The following is an 18,615-nucleotide window of genomic DNA, read 5'->3' as shown; positions in this document are numbered from 1 at the left end:
GTAAGTCACACTCTCACTGCAGTGATATTAAATGTGCAGTGTAGAATCTAGAGAAGGAGCACTAACCAGCATCACAACAGGTCAGCTAGTCACTTCACCCCTGAAACTACTCTCTTTTCAACATCTCTGATGATACATACTCTGTTTTTCACTTTGTGACTGAATTTATCTTACTTCAGAATATTGCTGTACTAGACTGTCCTCTAATAGAAACATATAAGGCCCAACCTAGGATCCCATTGTATTAAGAGATGGACAGAGCAAGGCCAGTTCCTACCCCAAAACCTCCTATTTGAGTCATGGATGGTAGCTGCACTCGCAATATCAAAAAGGGGAGAAGACCACAGAGAAACTCACTACCACCAGCACACACTTCCCTGAGCCATCCCATACACACTCCAGAGTCTGGTCTTCTTAGTGTTTAGAAGGATCACTAGTAGTTCTGAGCAGGCACAGAGGGCTCCAACTGATAGGAAGGTATGATGAGATAAGTGCAGCAGTACTCTGCTGCAGCTCTTTATCTTGCCCCACAACAGCCTACTGCTATGCAGAGTGCTGAGCTGCTCATCCTGGCCTGCATCAGGAACAGTGTGGCCAGCAGGAGCAGGGAGGTCATTCTGCCCCTGTACACTGCACTGGTTAGGCCGCACCTTGAGTACTGTGTCTAGTTCTGGGCCCCTCAGTTTAGGAAGGATGTTGACTTGCTGGAGCGTGTCCAGAAAAGGGCAACAAGGTTGGTGAGGGGCTTGGAGCACAAGCCCTATGAGGAGAGATTGAGGGAGCTGGGGTTGCTTAGTCTGGAGGAGACTCAGGGGTGACCTTATTGCTCTCTACAACTACCTGAAGGGGGGTTGTAGTGAGGCGGAGGTTGGTCTCTTCTCCCAGGCAACCAGTACCAGAACAAGAGGACACAGTCTCAGGCTGCGTCAGGGGAGGTTTAGGCTGGAGGTTAGGAGGAAGTTTTACACAGAGAGAGTGATTGCCCACTGGAATGGGCTGCCTGAGGAGGTGGTGGGGTCGCCGTCGCTGGGGGTGTTCAGGGCGAGGCTTGACAGGATGCTTGGTTATATGGTTTAGTTGATTGGGTAGTGTTGGATGATAGGTTGGACATGATGATCTCGAAGGTCTCTTCCAACCTGGTTAATTCTATTCTATTCTATTCTATTCTATTCTATTCTATTCTATTCTATTCATCAAGCAGCAACTTGAAAGAGAACTACTGCAGTTTAGAGACAGCCTGGGAAAAGAAGTCAGCCTCAGTTTCAGTTTATTTTGTGTCAAACTCCAGAATACAGAATACAACAAGCTCCCAACAAGTCCTATATCAGTCTACAATATCACAGGAACTCTCACAGTAGGTCTTTTTTGTATGTTAGAGACACAATCATAACACCTAGGAGCCCTTGCAGCCATTCAGCTAATAAAGACTCAGATGACATACTAAGGCTTGGAGTGAGCTCAGCTGAGTAGTTTCAGGCAATGTAATGCACAGCAAGTCTGCTCCAGGCTGAGGATCACTCCCTTCTTGCATGTGCACTGGGAAGTGCAGAGATTCAGCCAGTGCTGCTGCATTTCTTATCACCCAGAGGAGGTTGTCCTTCCCCCTTGCTTTTGCCTCCTCACAGCTAAACAGAAGCTTTTGCATTCCCTTTGTCTCCTGCTTCTGTTATTCCTTACACTGACACAGGTGCAGCCACAGTCTGAGCTCATGTGGTGCTGCTGTAGTGAAACATTCAGGTCCCAATAAGCAGCACTTTTGCTTTACCCTAGGAACACAGCTTGGGTAATGTTGTGGTGTGAGCCTGACCCGAACGGGGTCTGGTCAGTGCTGTGACTTCTCAGCTGAGTATCTGCTCAGGGCTCAGGGCTGCAATTTCTGCAGTTCAGGGCATCTTCTCACAGACAGCGGTGGCTTCTAGCAGGGAGAGTGTTCATGGGGAGAATTAGTACCAAGGGCTGGGGTGCAGAACAAGGGCACTGCTCCATCATCTGTGCCACCTTGGCATCCAGAAAGTAATAGGCTGCAGCTGTGGGGAGCAGGGGACAGGACAGGTGACCCAGAGGACAAGGGAAGGCCAACAGATGTCATCTGCCTGGACTTCTGTAAAGCCTTTGCAACAGATCCCCAGAATATCCTTCTCCTTAAGTTGCAGAGAGATGGATTTGATGGGTGCCCTGTCCAGTGAGTAAGGAATTGGCTGGGTGATCATATACAAAGAGTAGCGGCCAACAGCTCCATGTCCAGATGGAGATGGCTGGTGAGTGGTGTCCCTCAAGGGTCTGTACTGGCACCAGTGCTGTTCAAGATCTTCATCAGTGATAGAGACAGCAAGACTGAGGCACCCTCAGCAAGTCTGCAGACGATACCAAGCCGAGTGATGCGCTTGCTAAGACTGAAGGATGGGACAGGTGCCATTCAGAGGGACAGGCTGCAGAGGTAAGCTGAGGAGAATCTCGTGAGCTTCCATAAGGCAAAGAGCAAGGTCCTGCACCTAGGTCGGGGCAACCCTCCATATCAATAGAGACTGGGGGATGATGACATTGAGATCAGCCCTGCAGAAAGGGACTTGAGGGTACTGGTGGACAAGAAGCTGGCCAGGAGCCAACAATGCACACTTGCAGCCCAGAAGGTCAATGGCATCCTGGGCTGCATCGTAAGAAGTGTGGCCAGCAGGTTGAGAGAGGTGATTCTGCCACTTTACTCCACCCTGCTGAGACTAGAATTGAAGAAGGATAGACATCTGTCCTACTGTGCCAGATCCTTACACATCACTAGCTTCCTGCCCTCAAACAGATCCACACCCCAGCCCATGGCCTCCAAAGCTGTCCCACAGCCCTTTCCAAGTATCTATCCCCCATGTAAGGCTGGCATAGACTCGGAGGCAGTTGATTGCCATGGGAAAAGGCTGTGCCCACCGTCCCTGCCCGTATCCAGGGGAGGTGCAGAGCATAGGTACTGTTGCCATGGTGCTCGTAGCAACCAGTGGGGCTGAAGACAACACTGGGCTCAGACCCTTGGTCAGTGGGACGTGGTGAGGTGAGGGCAAGGGAGGGGGACAAGCTGGCACTGGGCTGTCAAGGGATGAGTGGACATCACAGCTTGGGGCACTGGGCATCTGCTGCAGGCCCACCTGTGTTCTGCTTCTCCCTCAGAGTCAGTGGAGAAGTGCACGACAGAGAATCCTCAGCACAACCTGCAGCACCCATTGGTGGTGTGCAGCACGGGAGAGAGATAGAACAATCCTGAAGCCATGGAGCAGGGTGAGAGCAAAGCTCCCCTCCTGAAGCCTGGCAGAGGGGTTGTTGGGGTGGTAAGAGTGGGGCTGAGAGTGGTGGTAGGGGCAGGTAGCATCTCCCCAGTCGCACCAGGCAGGGCCCCTCCTTTCCTCAGCAAGTGGGGCCCAGGTGGTATAGTGGGTACCTGCTGGGCCACCCCTGCCTGCCATGCCCCCTTCCCCTCCCAGGCCCCCAGTCCTGCCCACCACACAGCCAGGAAAGGGCCCATCAAGCTCTCTGGGGGCAACCCCTCAGGCAGGCTTCCCCCAGCCCCATAGAGGTGCTCATTCCTGCTGCCATTCGCTCACTCTCCTCCAGCATGCCAGCTGTGCCGCCGGGCAAGTGCAGACCAGGACATCTATGGGCCTTGGCAGCAGCACCGAGATGTCTGCTTCCACGCTTGCTGCGTGGTGAGTTCCTCAGGGGCTCCCTCCTGCTCCCCCTCAGGCTGTCCCTGCCACACTCTCCTCATCAGTTCCTTCTCTGCCCGCTCTGCAGCGCTTTGCCAGCGGCCTGACTCCAGCGGTATTCAGAGGGGACACCCCAGGCTTTCGCCTCTCTGCTATCAGACATGCCATCCAGCTGTCAGCAGAGAAGGTGAGGACCTGACAAGAACAGAGAGATTTGTGCCAGGAGAGGTTTTCAGGAGCTTAGCTGACACCCTGAGAAAGAAATCCCTGCCCTTCCAACCAGCTCTGGGAGAAAGGTCGTGATCCCAGCAGCTCCACACAGGCTCCTGCACAGGAGTCTCATCTGCCAGGCTGATCTGTGGGGTGTCAGCCAGCAGTGGGCACATCCTGCACCCTGCCTGGGGCCGTGGGGCTAGCTGTGGAGGTGCTGAAGCTGCCGCTGATGGAGGCTGCTGTGCTCTTTCCAGTTCTGCGTTGTCTGTGGTGAGAGCGGGGCCTCCATCACCTGCGAGGAGATGGGCTGTGAACGCTGCTTCCATCTGCCCTGTGCCACCAGGGGCAGATGTGTCACGCAGTACTTTGAGCAGTACAGGTAAGGGCAGGCGACCCTCACGGGGGGAGGCTCCTCTCCTTCAGTCCCCTTCCTGCCAGCCTCAGGCACACCAGAAATGAAGCCGCTGGGACACTTCCCAGCGGCCAGGCACAGGCAGAGCCAGAGCTGAGTCAGCCCAAGGGCTCCTTCAGGCCTCCTCTCCCATCCACCTGAGCACCAGCGACAGACCCGGCCCTTCCCACCGCACCCATCACTGTCCTCCTCACACAGGGCCTTCTGCTCCGACCACTGCCCACAGCAGGCAGTGCAGAGGGACCCGGAGCCCGACACCGACTGCCTGCTCTGTCTGGAGAATGTGGGGGTCAGAAAGTCCTTCACAACCATGGTGTGCCCCGTGTGCCAGCACGCCTGGTTCCACAGGGACTGCATCCAGGTAGCAGCTGTTCCCTCAGCCCAGGGGCATGGCAGCTACTCAGCAGCACTACAGCCTCACTCCTCCTGCTTCTCCTGCAGGGCCATGCTCTCCAGGCTGGCACCTCTGCATTTCAGTGCCTGCTCTGCAGGGACAAAGACCGGTTCCAGCAGGAAATGCTGAGGATGGGGATCCGAATCCCCAGGAGGTTGGTTTCTTTTCTTCCCAGCACACAAGACAGGAAGGTGCAAATGCTGTGTGCCAGGCCAGGGGTTGTCCCTTCAGTCCTGGTCCTCCACTCCCCCCTGAGGCTGGACTTCAGCCACACAGGGGAGTGGGAAAGAGGGCAGGGGAGAATGCACGGACAGCCTGCATGTGCCTCAGCCTAGGGCACCTAGGACTCACAAATGTCCCTTTCTCCATCAGGCCACCAGAATGGGAGACGGCCCAGGAATTTGCAGACCTGATGGAGAGGCACAGCCAGTGCGATGCCCAGCACTGCCTGTGCCCAGGGGGCAGAAGGCAGGCAGAGGAAGAGGGGTGAGTTCCCAAAGCTGCCCCCTGGGGCACTTGAAGGGAGACCCGTCTAGCCAAGAGCTTGAAGAGCAAAGACAGAATGAGAGCTCTGCTGGACAACAGCCTGCTGCCCTCACTCTGTCCTCACAGCCATGAACCCATTTGCTTCCCCAGGCCCTGGCAGCTGCTGCTGTGCAGCTCCTGTGCTGCTGAGGGCACCCACCAGTACTGCTCCCACCTGGATGACAGCACGGCCCAGTGGGAGTGCCGTGGATGTGCTGGCCCCAGCAATGGTAAGAGGCAAAGGGTGCCCCTGGTGCCAGGCAAGTGTACCCCTGGTGCCAGACAAGACCTGGCAGTGAGTGCCCAGGCTGGGCTCATCAAAAGCCCCCTGCTCAGGAAGGCTGGGGCCCTGCTCTGGGCTGTGTTGCTGCAGGCACTGAGCTTGTGCCCTTGACCTTCCTGCTTGCCCTTGCAGCCTCCAGTGCCACCTTGGAGGAAGCTAGTCCCAGCACCCCCAGGCAGCCCACACAGCCATCCTCCAGTGCCTCTGAGGCTGGTGAGGGCTGCTCCAGCCCTTCTGGTCCCATGCGGCTGCGGGATCGCAGCCGCTTACAGCGCCGTGCCCAGAACCCCTACAGCCGCCCAGGCAGACGCTGTGAGTAGCACCAAGTGTGCCAGCGCCGAGTGCTGGGAGCAGCACCGCCAGCCAGGCAGAGCTGGGGATGGCCCTCAGCTCACTGCTGCCTTCCCCTTCCCGCTTCCCCCGACAGCCTCCAGCGCCAGCTCGGAGCTCGCTGGTCCCAGCACAGCCAGCGAGCTGCTCTCAGGGCCTTCCTCCACCGCCCCAAGCCTGGAGCGCAGCAGCCGCCAAAGCCGCCCCGGGCCCCAGCGGCTGCGGGAAAGGTCCTGCCCGCGCCGCGGGGCACAAGCACCTTACAGGCGGCCCAGCCACCGCCGCAGGAGGTGACATCGCCACCAGAGTGGTGGAGACCTGTGGCACCAGAGGTAAGTGGCCCCTGCATATCCCCCTGCTCCCCGCCAGAGTGAGTGCCCCCGACGGCTGCCCAGCTCACAGTCCCGGAGCGCTTCCTCTCCTCACCCAACTGCTGCGCAGGGCTGTGACACTCTCCTGTCCCTGCCCTCTCTCCGGCCCGTTTGGAGGTGCATCTCTCCAGCACAGGCTGCAGACTTCCTGAGGGCCATCCTGGGCAGCTCGCTGCATGGCAGAGCCACCTAAGCAAGGCCCTGTGGTACTGGGTGTTCATCTTTAGCTGGCACTCTGCAGAGGACTGCTAAATCCTCTCTTTTCCTTTTCATTCTCTGCAACCAGGTGAGGCCACCTCTGGGCAGGAAGATCACAGGCTGCTGGCCATGTGCTGCCAGAACACGTTGTCCTCTCCTTCTAAGGAGCAGGTGACAAGGGGCAGGAAGACAGCCAAGGCAGCCAAGAACATGCAGGTAGCAAGCAGACAGTGCCTGCCCAGCCCTGGCTCAGGATGCCAGCTGAGGCTGTCCTGGCAGTCCCCATAATGCTGGGGCTGTCCCTGCATTATTCCTTTCTCCATCAGGCCACCAGAATGGGAGATGGCCCAGGAATTTGCAGACCTGATGGAGAGGCACAGCCAGTGTGATGCCCAGCACTGCCTGTGCCCAGGGGGCAGGAGGCAGGCAGAGGAAGAGAGGTGAGTTCCCAAAGCTGCCCCCTGGGGCACTTGAAGGGAGCCCTGTCTAGCCAAGGGCTTGAAGAGCAAAGACTGAGAATGAGAGCTCTGCTGGACAATAGCCTGCTGCCCACACTCTGTCCTCACAGCCATGAACCCATTTGCTTCCCCAGGCCCTGTCAGCTGCTGCTGTGCAGCTCTTGTGCTGCTCCCACCTGGATGACAGCACGGCCCAGTGGGAGTGCCGTGGATGTGCTGGCCCCAGCAATGGTAAGAGGCAAAGGGTGCCCCAGGTGCCAGGTCAGGCCTGGCAGTGAGTGCCCAGGCTGGGCTCATCAAAAGCCCCCTGCTCAGGAAGGCTGGGGCCCTGCTCTGGGCTGTGTTGCTGCAGGCACTGAGCTTGTGCCCTTGACCTTCCTGCTTACCCTTGCAGCCTCCAGTGCTACCTTGGAGGAGGCTAGTCTCAGCACAGCCAGTAAGCTGCCCTCAGGGCCTTCTTCCACCTCCCCAAGCCTGCAGAGCAGCACCTAGGACCCAGGGGCTGCAGGGAAGATCCTGCCCAGGCTGTGGGGCACAAGCACCTTACAGGTGACCCATCCACCGCCGCAGGAAGAGGTGACATCTCCACCAGACTGCTGGAGACCTGTGGCACCAGAGCAGAGGTAAGTGGCCCCTGCATATCCCCCTGCTCCCCGCCAGAGTGAGTGCCCCCCACAGCTGCCCAGCTCACAGTCCCGGAGCGCTTCCTCTCTTCACCCAACTGATCCTGATACTTGTTGTAGCCATGGCCACAGAGGAGGTGCCTCAGGCTGATGCGATCTGCCAGCTGTGCAAGTTGCTCAACACCCCAGACCCTGGGGCCCTGGTGGAGGGAGACCCACCATCTCACAGGCAAGTGGCTCCAAAACATTGGGGTGGGGGCCCAGCTCCTGGACTCCTGCACATCCCCCTGCTCCCCTCCAGAGTCTCTGTCTGTCTCCGGAGCAAACAGTCCAGGATAGCTCTTGTTAGCAAGTGAGAGAAGAGAGAAGACTGCCCTCCAGGCACACTGCAGGAGACCCTGGTGGGGGGTGGGGGGTGGGGGGTGAGTGCTTTGGTCAGAACACACCTTTGGTGCCTAAGCAAACACTCTGAGGGAGACACTTCCACAGGGGTTTGGCCGTGTCAGATGCAAACAGCTATGTCTGGATATGAGGCAGGCTCAGGCAGGGTGGGAGGGGTGAGGTTTGGAGATGGATCTGGCCTTGGACCCAAGGGAGCAGTCACTGCTCCTGCGCTGAGTGCCGCTGCCTGGGCCCTGACAGAGGAGGCAAGGGTGCACATAGCGTTTCTTTCTCCTCTTCTTCCCTTCAGGTACCACAAATCATGAGCACCTTTCACAGCTGCTTGCAGCAGAGCACCCTCAGGCCCTTCCTGCTCCATGCTGTGTTTCTCCTTGCTCTCTTTCAACGGGAGTCCTGCTCAGCAGTTTCCTCCAGAAAGGGCTGCCTGTGGACAGCTCCATGCACTGTCTGCTTCCCACCGGAGTCACAGAGTCTGCAGCTTGCTTGCCCTGGGGGGTGCCATGGAGAAGCAGAGCTTTTCTTTCTGCCTGAAGGCTCCTGTGTAGCCAGACTGCCTGCTTGTGCCTGTGCCCTGAGCAGGCTGTTGAAAGTCCCTCTGCAGATGAGGAGAAGGTCTGAGGGCACTGCAGGACTACAAGGGACTGAAAGAGGGGTAATGGTTTTCAAACTGGAAGAGGCAAGTTGGAGATTAAGATGGAAGGAAGCAATTCTTCACTGTGAGAGTGTTGAGACACTGGCACCAGGTACCCTGAGATGTTTAGGAAGTCTCATGCCTGGAAGTGTTCAAGGCCTACTTGAGTGGGGCTTGGAGTACCTGGGCAGGTGGAAGGTGTCCCTGCTCATGGGAAGGTGGGTGGAAGGAGATGATCATTAAGGTCCTTTTGAACCCAAAGCACTCTCTGGTTCTATGATATGAGCTCAGCAGTGCACATCTCTTCCCTTGCAGTGATGGTGGAGCTGTGGTAGAGCCTGGGGAGAAGCATCCTTGGTGTTCCTATCCTGAGGTGTTTGGCAGAGAAACTCAGCTGAGCGGGAAACAGCCACCTGAGGCCTGGCTACTCCACATGTGAACAGCACAAGTGTCAGCCTGCCCTGGAGACTCTGCTGTGGGTACCTTCAGTGGCAGATATATTTCTGCAGCTCTGCATCTGCTTCTTACAACTTCTGTGGTGCCAGGGGGTCAAGTGCCCTCTGTGGGAGCCCATGGAGACTGCCAGGGTACAGGACTGGGCTGGCTTTAAGGGGTGTGGGAAGCTGGGGCAGTTCTGTGCTGCTGAGCCACGAGGCCATGGCTGAAGTGGCAGAAACTGCAGATGGTGACTCTGCCCCAGGCAGGCCCCTGGGGAAACCAGGCTGGAAGGAAAAGACTTTGTTTGAACAGGGGGTTCTTGGTCATGTTTCCCTGCAGAGCAGGTATGTCATCTCCCAGGTGTTTGTCCTGAGGAGCATGGAGGAGCTCAGGCTTCTGCTTCCCCTCCACCTTCCCAGCCTCCTGAAGTGGGTCTGTGAAATGCTGGGCATGGAGGAGGTGCTTCCCCTGTGAGCAACTGCAGACAACTCTTCCTTGAAGGCCAGCTCCTTGAAGAGAAGCCATGCAGGCAAGTGCCATGAAGCTGATCAGGGGCTGGAGCCACCTCTCCTAGGAGAACCACTCTCTTGAGCTGGGATTGTTCATCCTGGAGAAGTCTCCTAGGAGACCTTAAAGCAGCTCTTCAATAATGAAATTGGGCTTACATGGCAGAAGAGGGCAAGACAGGACAAGCAGTGATGGTTTTCAACTAAAGGAGGGAGATTTAGATGAGAGGTAACAGAGAAATTCTTCCCTGTGAGAGTGCTGAGCCACTGGACCAGGTGGCCCAGAGAAGTGGGGAGTGTCTCCTCCCTGGAAGTGTTTGAGACTAGGTTGGACAGGGCTTGGAGGCATCAGTTCAGGGGTGTTTAGCTCTGCTAAAGAGAAGTATTTCCCTGCCCTGCTGTGGCTGGAGATTTCTTTGGGTTGGGATCTTGGTGAGTTCTGTCTGACCGCGTTTGGATTTGTTTGTCTGTGTGTCTTTTGCCAGGGTTGCCCTCTCAGCTCTAGACCTGGAGCTGGACAAGTGCATAGAGTAGAAATGGATGTGGCTGCTCATGAAGTGGGCAGCCTGGGCTGACCTGGAAAACTCCCTGGTTCGTTCTGAGGGGATGCATCTCCTGTGCAGGTAAGAGCCCCAAGGGACACTTCCAGCCAGCTCCTGTTGGGGTTGTGGCCAGGGTAATGGCTGACAGGACCTTTCTGGCTGCCTGGGAGGCCTTGTGAGCTGCAGAAGAGGGTCTGCATCAGCACAAGTGAAGTTTGGATAGCAGACTTCTGAGGTAACTGTGTCTCCCCTTCTTGTGTCTGCTGCACAGTGTCCTGCTCCAGGCTGGGCTCCTCTCCTGTCTCCCAATGCCAGCTGAAATCAGCCTTGCCAGGGCAGCTGAGAATCTGGAGGCCAAGAGCAGACCAAGCAGGCAGCCATGTTCTGAGCAGCTCTCCATGCCAGCCAACTACACCCATCACAGAGCCTCTGCATCATGCAGCTCATCCTGACTGTAACCAGCAGACCATTAAGACATGATCCAAGGTCAGCAGCCTGGTAGGAAGGACCTTGTTACACAGTCTGGGACTCAAAACCAGGCTTTGGCACATCAGCCTCATTGACCTGGGTGCCAAAAGCTCTCGAGAGGCCATTAGCAAAGCTCAAACGTGAGCACACCTCCTTCTGCCAGCAAATCCAATGGGCCACCAACCAAACCAGCTTTTTAGAAGACTTCAGTGGTAGACCATCTGGCTCTATCCCAGCTAGGTATGGAGCTACAGAGCCCAGGCAAGGGCTGAGAAGCCCCACCAGCCCATTCCCTCCAGTGCCTGCACTCAGCAGGACATTCTGTGGTGGAGAGTGTCCCTTTGGGTAGATCAGCTCAGCTCTCCTGGCTGTGCTCACTCCCAGCTTCCTGTGCTCCTGCACACCAGCAAAATGTGGGCAGTTAAAAAGTCCTGGATTCCTTAGCAGCATCTAAACCCATCAGCATCTTCTCAGCACTCATCTCAACCTGAACCCAAACATGGCACCATTCCAGCCCTGTGAGCTACAGAGGGGTCAGGAAAATAAGCTGTGTCCCTGCCCGTGCCAGGGCAAGGGGAACAAGCAGCTGTAGACAGCATCCTGCTCATGAGGACTTTGTTTTGCAGTGCTGCTCTTTCTCACACTACTGGTAGATTTTGATAGCCCAGTTTAAAGCTGTTCCTTCAAAAGGGCTTCCTGATCCCTTGTCTTGGTCTGTACTGCCAAGAGCGCTCCTAAAGCAGTTGGCCCATGCCAGTGAACCGGAGCAAGACATGAGCTAGGACTGTGGGGGCAACTGGTCTGTCTAAGCCAAGAGAAACAGACTGCCCTGGGCAGCAGTGAGAGGGAAGGACTTTTACTGCTCCCCTAGGCTAGAGCCACTGTCACTTAGAGTGACGTGTACATGGATGGAGCTGCCCATGGGCCAGAAAAACAGGGTGGAGAATGAAACTTCTTGCTTGGCAGTGTGAACCTGCTGAGCTCCTCACATGGAGAACAGTGAGAGTGTGGGGGGAAAAATGGTCAGAGGGGCAAAACTGGGAAGGCTTCAGCTCAGCTGGAGCTGACTGAGGGCTGGCAAGAGGAACCAGGAAGGGTCCTGCAGAAGTGTATGCTTGTGCCACAAGGAACTCCTTGGCCTTCCTGGGTCCACTGGTGGCTGGGGAGAGAGCTTCACGATGGACACTGTGGAATAAGGTGAAGAACCTGAGGACAGTGAAGTTTGTGGTGTGGGGCCTGCCTGGTCCTGCCCACCCACACCTGGGCACCTAGCACCCTGGGTTTTGGGAAGCCCCCCCCAGGGAAGGGAGCTATGCAGAGCAGGGAGCTGGCACCCAGATGGGGAGAGGCTTCGGTCTTTTTTTGCCTCAGTCTTTACTGGTAAGCACTCGAGCCACACCTCGCAAGACACAGAGGGCAATGGCTGCATCTGGGAGAGTGAAGAACCACCCACAGTAGGATCTGCTCAAGTCTGGGAACACCAAGGGAATCTGAAGGTGCAGAGGTCCGTGGGACCTGATGAGATACAGCCACGGGTCCTGAAGGAGCTGGTGGCTGAGGCTGCTAGGCCACTAGCCATCATACTGGAGAAGCCAGGCAGTCTGGAGAAGTTCCCACAGACTGGAAAAGGGGAAACATAACCTGCATTGTTAAAAAGGGGAGCAAAGAAAGACCAAGGAACTACAGCCCAGTCAGTCTCACCTCTGTGCCAGGCACTGTCATGGGGCAGATCCTCCTGGTAACTGCTGAGACCCACAGAAAATAATGACAGCCAGGACGGCTTCACAAAGGGCAAATTGTACCTGACAAATCTGGTAGCTTCCTACGACAGAGCTACAGCTCTGGGATAGATAGGGAAAGAGCAACTGACGTCATCTGCCTGGGCCTATGCAAGGCATCTGACACTGTCCCACATGGCAGCCTTGGAGAGACATGAACTTGATGGATGGAGCACCCCGTGGATAAGATGGCTGCACTCAAAGAGTTGTGACCAATGGCTCAAGGTGCAGGTAGCAACCAGTAACAAGGAGTTCCTCAGGGATCTCTTCTGGTTCCAGAGGAGGGCCACAAGCATGATCCAAGGAATGGAGAACCTCCACTATGAGGACAGGCTGAGGGAGCAGGGGTTGTTCAGTCTGGAGAAGACTTTGGGAAGACCTAATATCTGCCTTCCAGTGTTCCAGGGGATCCCACTGGAAAGCTGGAGAGGGACTTTTCATCAGGGTGTCTAGCAGCAGAACAAGGGGGAAATGGTTTGAAGCTGAGGGAGGGCAGCTTTAGACTGGATCTTTAGACTGGAACTCAGTACAAGGGTGCTGAGACTCTGGAACAGGTTGCCCAGAGTGGTTGTGGATGCCTCGTCCCTGGAGATGTTCAAGGCCAGGTTGGATGAGGCCTTGAGCAACCTGGTACAGTTGAGAGGCATCCCTGCCCATGGCAGGGAGGTTGAAGGAGGTGACCTCTGAGGTCTCTTCAAATCTAAGCCATTCTGTGATTCAGACAGGGGTCTCCTCCAGCCCTCCATCATGTTCCAGATGACACCATGGGTTGGCTTAAGTTTGCTTCCTGGGAGTTGCACAGAGCTGCTGCCTTCAGGGGGCTCAAGCACTCCCAGAACACTTAGGTTCTCCAGCCTACCTCATGCCTCAGTTTCCCCTGCAAGGTCACATCTCCATGACCCTCAGTGTTTCTGAACTGGGGTCTATGGGGCCTGTCCAGGCTCAACCCCACCAGCTGTACTGGGGCTGTTTGCCCCCCAGCCCCTAAATGCTCAGTGGGATTTGGAGCTGGATACCCCACAGGCCCAGTTCACGTCCCAGCTCCTCCCTGGGGGACCAAAAGAGGACCTTAGAACCCTGCCCCCACTCCTTCTCTGGGTCTCTGGCAGCAGGCAGCTGCCACCACCCATCCCTGCTCCTCTGCTGCCCTCCCAGATTTTCCCTGCTGGGGAGAAAAATGTTGCTAGATAGAAATCAAATGCATTTCACTCTGCAGGGGAAAATCACTTGCTAGGAATGTGCAGTGACCTCTGAAGATGATCTTAGCCCCAAAACACAGCTTCCTATGGGTGGGAGAATTCAGCTGCTCTTGGCTGGGCTCTTTCCCATTTTAGGTAGCTGTAGAGAGCAATGAGGTCTCCCCTCAGCCTCCTCTTTTTCAAATTAACCAGCCCCAGCTCCTTCAGTCACTCTTCATAAGATTTCTTCTCCAGGCCCTTCCCAGCTTCCTTGCCCTCCTCTGCACTTGCTCCAGCACCTCCACAACTCTCTTGTATTGAGGTGCCCAAAACTGGACACAATACTCAAGGTGTGGCCTCACCAGAGCTGAGTACAAGGGGACATCACCTCCCTACTCCTGCTCGACACAGCACTTCTAATATAAGCCAGGATGCCATTGGCTTTCTTGGCCACCTGGGCACACTGATGGCTCATATTCAGTTGCTTGTCAATTAGAACCCCCAGGTCCCTTTCTGCCAGACAGCTTTCCAGCCACATTTCCCCAAGCCTGTAGTGCTGCTTGGGGTTGTTGTGAACCAAGTGCAGGACCTGCCAGCTGGGGAGGGGATGAATGTAGGGGATCCTCTCTTCTGCAAGATGTTACTAGCTTGTAGCCTGTTACAATAAATTAAAATTAGACACCATGCACTGGGTCTCATTCACTGGTTTACAGCAAGGCTAAGTTCTGACTCCAAGCAAAACCAGACAGTTGATTTCCTTAATTAGCTTTGAATAGCCTTTAGATAAATCAGCTAAGATCACAGTGCCACATACCAGGATGCTTGTCCCTTTAAACCACATAATCTGTGCAGACCAAACAGTGGAATGACTCAGTGAATTCTACTCAGTTGCTGCATGCTTTTTTCATAGACATCTGAGGAGAAATAACCTCCACAAGCCAGTTCAGTAGGCTGCTGCTGTCTCACACGTACTAATTGGTGGTCATTGAATAAAGATTTCATTTGAATCAGAGTCTCTGAAGTCTTTGTTTTTAAAAAGAAAACACTTCCTGGAGGGAAGTGCAGAAACAACCAAATTGCTACAGAATAATTCTGTGAGAAGCCAGATGAATAATTAATAATTATTTTCTCCAATCAGAGTATTTTTTTTTAAACAATACCTTCATAATCACAGACTCACAGAACATTAGAGGTTGGAAGGGACCTCAGGGGATTATTGGGTCCAACCCCCTTGCCAAAGCAGGATCACCTAGGGTAGTGTGCACAAGAATGCATCCAGGCAGGTTTTGAATGTGTCCAGAGAAGGAGACTCCACAACCTCTCTGGGCTGCCTGTTCCAGGGCTCTGTCACCCTCACTGTAAAGAAGTTTCTCCTCATGTCGAGGTGAAACCTATATCCCTGTTTGTACCTGCTGTTCCTTGTCTTATTATCGCACACTATCAAAAAGAGCTTGGCCCCCTCCACTTGACACTCACCCCTCAGCTATTGATAGACATTGATCAGATCCCCTCTCAGTTTCCTCAACACTAAACAGCCCCAGGTGTCTCAGTCTCTCTTTGTAAGGGAGATGCTCAAGTCCCCTAATCATCCTCATGGCTCTCCCTTGGACTCTCTCCAGCAGGTCTCTGTCTCTCTTGAACTGGGAAGCCCAAAACTGGACACAGTATTCCAGGTGTGGTCTCACCAGGGCAGAATAGAGGGGGAGAAGAACCTCCCTAGACCTGCTGGACACACTTTTCTTTAATTCAGAATTTAGACACTTAAGAGACCATGAAAAGCTACCACAGGTTTGTAGCAGGAACGCCTTGCTTTCCAAGAAAAGCATGGCAGTCTAGTTTCCTCTGCACTCCTTGTCAGTGGAATAAATATGTTTCAAGCACAGAACAGAAAGCTCTTTAGTCTCTGCTGTGGCAGGGTGTGGTTACTATCTTTAGTCCTACAGACTGTTGTGAATTATCTTAGCATCTATTGAGACTAGGATACTACTGGTCTCTCCACATATTGGTGCAAAACAGTCTTTAAGGAAGAGAGCTTATGCAAATAAAAGCATGGGTGAGAGAAATATATTCTTATTTCAGATTACATAATTAAGGGACAAATCTCCAATGAAATTCAGGTGTGCAATACTTATTAAACTCTTAACAGGAGCCTGTCTAAACCCTTTTATTCACCTTGGCCTGCATGCTCCAGGTCACACAGGCTGTCACAGAGTTAGGAGCTGAACCCACACTATCCAAATCCTTCTGCAGAACATTAAAACACACAGAATCATCCTTGTGTTTGCATATCTAATCTCAATCATTTCATTGCCATGAGAGGAGGATATAGGATGTGTCAAGTCCATTCCTGGAACCTTTCAAATTTCAAACCAATGTTACATTTTCTAAGTGTAGAACTTCCTGTTGAATTCAGAGCTGTAAGATCATTTGGTGCCATAGATGCTTCACCTGCAATGAAGAATTGCTTGTGACTTGAATTTCTTCCATCTACAGTTAGTCACAAACCTGCAGCATGTGTTCCTAGATGATGGCAACAACAGCTGGTGCCAGGGGAGTGCACACATTGTCCTGCTGGCATACCTTTGATTTCCAATTTTTATGCCCTGATTATGTGCAAGGCCTTCTTCATTTTGCAGAGAACACAGGTATATGAGTAATTGTCCAAACCCTGTGAAAAATTCAAGCCTAGATGACTAATTAGGACTATGTTAGTTGGATTTGATTGATTACTATTTCTAAGCCACTGAAGATAAGGCTATAGTCTGACAATAAACTTTGAAAACCGTTGAAGCTAGAGCTATGGCTAGTAGCAAAGGAGCCTATACTCCTGTCTGTCGCCATCAAGTGGAGTTAAAGGCACTGTTACTGCAGCCCAGAGCCTGTCAAAAACCCCAGCCTGGTAAATACATGGCTAAAAACCCCTGCAACAAGCTACATTAGCTGTCAGAGTACCAACACAGGTCCAAGTGCCTGTCTTACTTCTAGAACTGAATGATACAAACACCACTGCTGAACACATCTTCACTGCATCGGCTGGTTAAGAGGAGGGTGAGGGGGAAGATCAGGCAGCTGGTCTGAGTGGTTTTCAGCATCTTCCTAAAGGCAAGTGACAGTTCCACAGATTCTCAGATTGAGTTGAGTTGGAAGGGACCCTCAAAGGTCATTTTGTCCAATCCCCCTGCAGTTAGCAAGTGCACCTGCAACTAGATCAGGCTGCCCAGGGCCACATTGAATCTGATCTTGAATGTCTCCAGGGACAGGGCTTCAACCAAATCCCTGGGCAACCTGTTCCAGTATTTTACCACTCTCATTGTAAATAACTTCTTGATTATGTCCAACCTAAATCTGCCCTGCTCCAGTTTCAAACCATTGCCCCTCATCCTATTGCTATAAGCTCTTCTAGACAGACCCTCCCCAGCCTTCCTGTAAGTCTCCTTCAGATATTGAAATGTAGCAACAAGCTCTCCCTGGAGCCCTCTATTTCTCTAGGCTGAAGAGCCCAAATTCTTTCAGCCTGTTTTCATAGGAGAGGTGCTCTCAGTCTTCTGCTCATCTTTGTGGCCCTTCTCTGGACCCACTCCAGCAGGTCCATGTCTTTCTTGTGCTGGGGGTCCCTTTTTGCTTCCCTGGTGTCAGGAAGACTCTAGGCAGCTACCGTAGAGCTGAGCAGGATTCCTTTGCAAGCTTTTGGGTACCCTCCCACTTCTTGGGACACACCTCACCTCTGCTCAGCTGGTCAACAGCATTCATCACTGTGGTAGCAGCAGTAATGCATTTCTCTTACTGCTGCTGCCTTTTAAAGTGGTTCAGTGCATAAGGTGAGGAAGAGAAAAATGAGGAATTTTTAGAGTGTCAATCATTCATATTTGCAAGAAAACCCAACCGTCACATAATGAAGGCTATGCAGCTGGACCTGGTTAAGATCACCTTCAGAAAGGCATTCCAGGATCCTTTGCTGAATCCTAAATGTACTTTAATCATATGCATTCTATCGTAGTGTTCTCTGGATAGACACTCAAGAACTAGCTATTACTACTGCTGTATTTTTCCCAAGGCTGGCGGTTTTTTCAGCCAGACTGTAGGTGGCAGTAGCTCTACATTTTTGTCCTTTCTTGTGTAATAGGTGGTGGGACAGAATCAAGAGGAGGTGGGGAAAAGCGGAACTCCCCCTCTGTCAAAATTCTAGGATGCAAAATGTTCTCATTTCCAACGACTCCCCCCTCCCCAGGAACTAGGTCAGGTTCTGGGCCGAAGGGAGCAGAGTTAACGCTCTTCAGGGCGTGCTGGTGGGAGGGAAGGAAGATGTGTTGTAATTCCTTCAGAAATGACATAGGCTTATGCTGATGGCTAGAAGGAATACTGTACAGTTTTCCTTTAAAAGTGTAACATTCTACTCTGTTGTTTGTTTTAGGGTTGGTTGGGGATTTTCATTTGTCTTGATTTGGGTTTGTGGGTTTTTTAAAATACTGGACACAAGCAGCAAGAGTTAGATTTAAATTTGTTAAAAAGGAAAATCACATAGAATAGAATAGAATAGAATAGAATAGAATAGAATAGAATAGAATAGAATAGAATAGCATAAACCAGGTTGGAAAAGACCTTCAAGATCATCATGTCCAACCTATCATCCAACACCACACAACCAACTAAACCATGCAGCCAAGCACCCTATCAAGTCTCCTGAACACCTCCAGTGATGGTGACTCCACCAGGGTGAAGACTGGGAAACCCAGATTAGTGCTAAAACCTGGATGGTATGCACTGGTGAGGACACTACAGACAGCAGGGTTGATCCTCTGCTGAGTTGCCCAGGTTTAGCCTGGTTGCCACAGGGTTGGAGCTCATAAGACCAGAATAAACTTAAATGACATAATTTCTAAGTTTTTCACTGAGTTTAATACAGATAAAGTGCAAATTTTTTAATACGTATTTATCTGTATATGTATAACATTATGGTTGTGATAACAGAGACCCACAAGAATGTCAGCATCCAGGTAGGCTGTACACCTTTATATCACCTACTAACATTTGTATCACAGTATCACTCAGGTTGGAAGAGACCTCAAGGATCATCGAGTCCAACCTGTCACCACAGACCTCATGACTAGAATATGGCACCAAGTGCCACGTCCAATCCCCCCTTGAACACCTCTAGGGGTGGTGACTCCACCACCTCCCT

The sequence above is a fragment of the Dryobates pubescens genome, chromosome 1 (genome assembly GCF_014839835.1).
Source record: "Dryobates pubescens isolate bDryPub1 chromosome 1, bDryPub1.pri, whole genome shotgun sequence".
Taxonomy (NCBI): domain Eukaryota; kingdom Metazoa; phylum Chordata; class Aves; order Piciformes; family Picidae; genus Dryobates; species Dryobates pubescens.
This window is presented reverse-complemented; position numbering follows the sequence as displayed.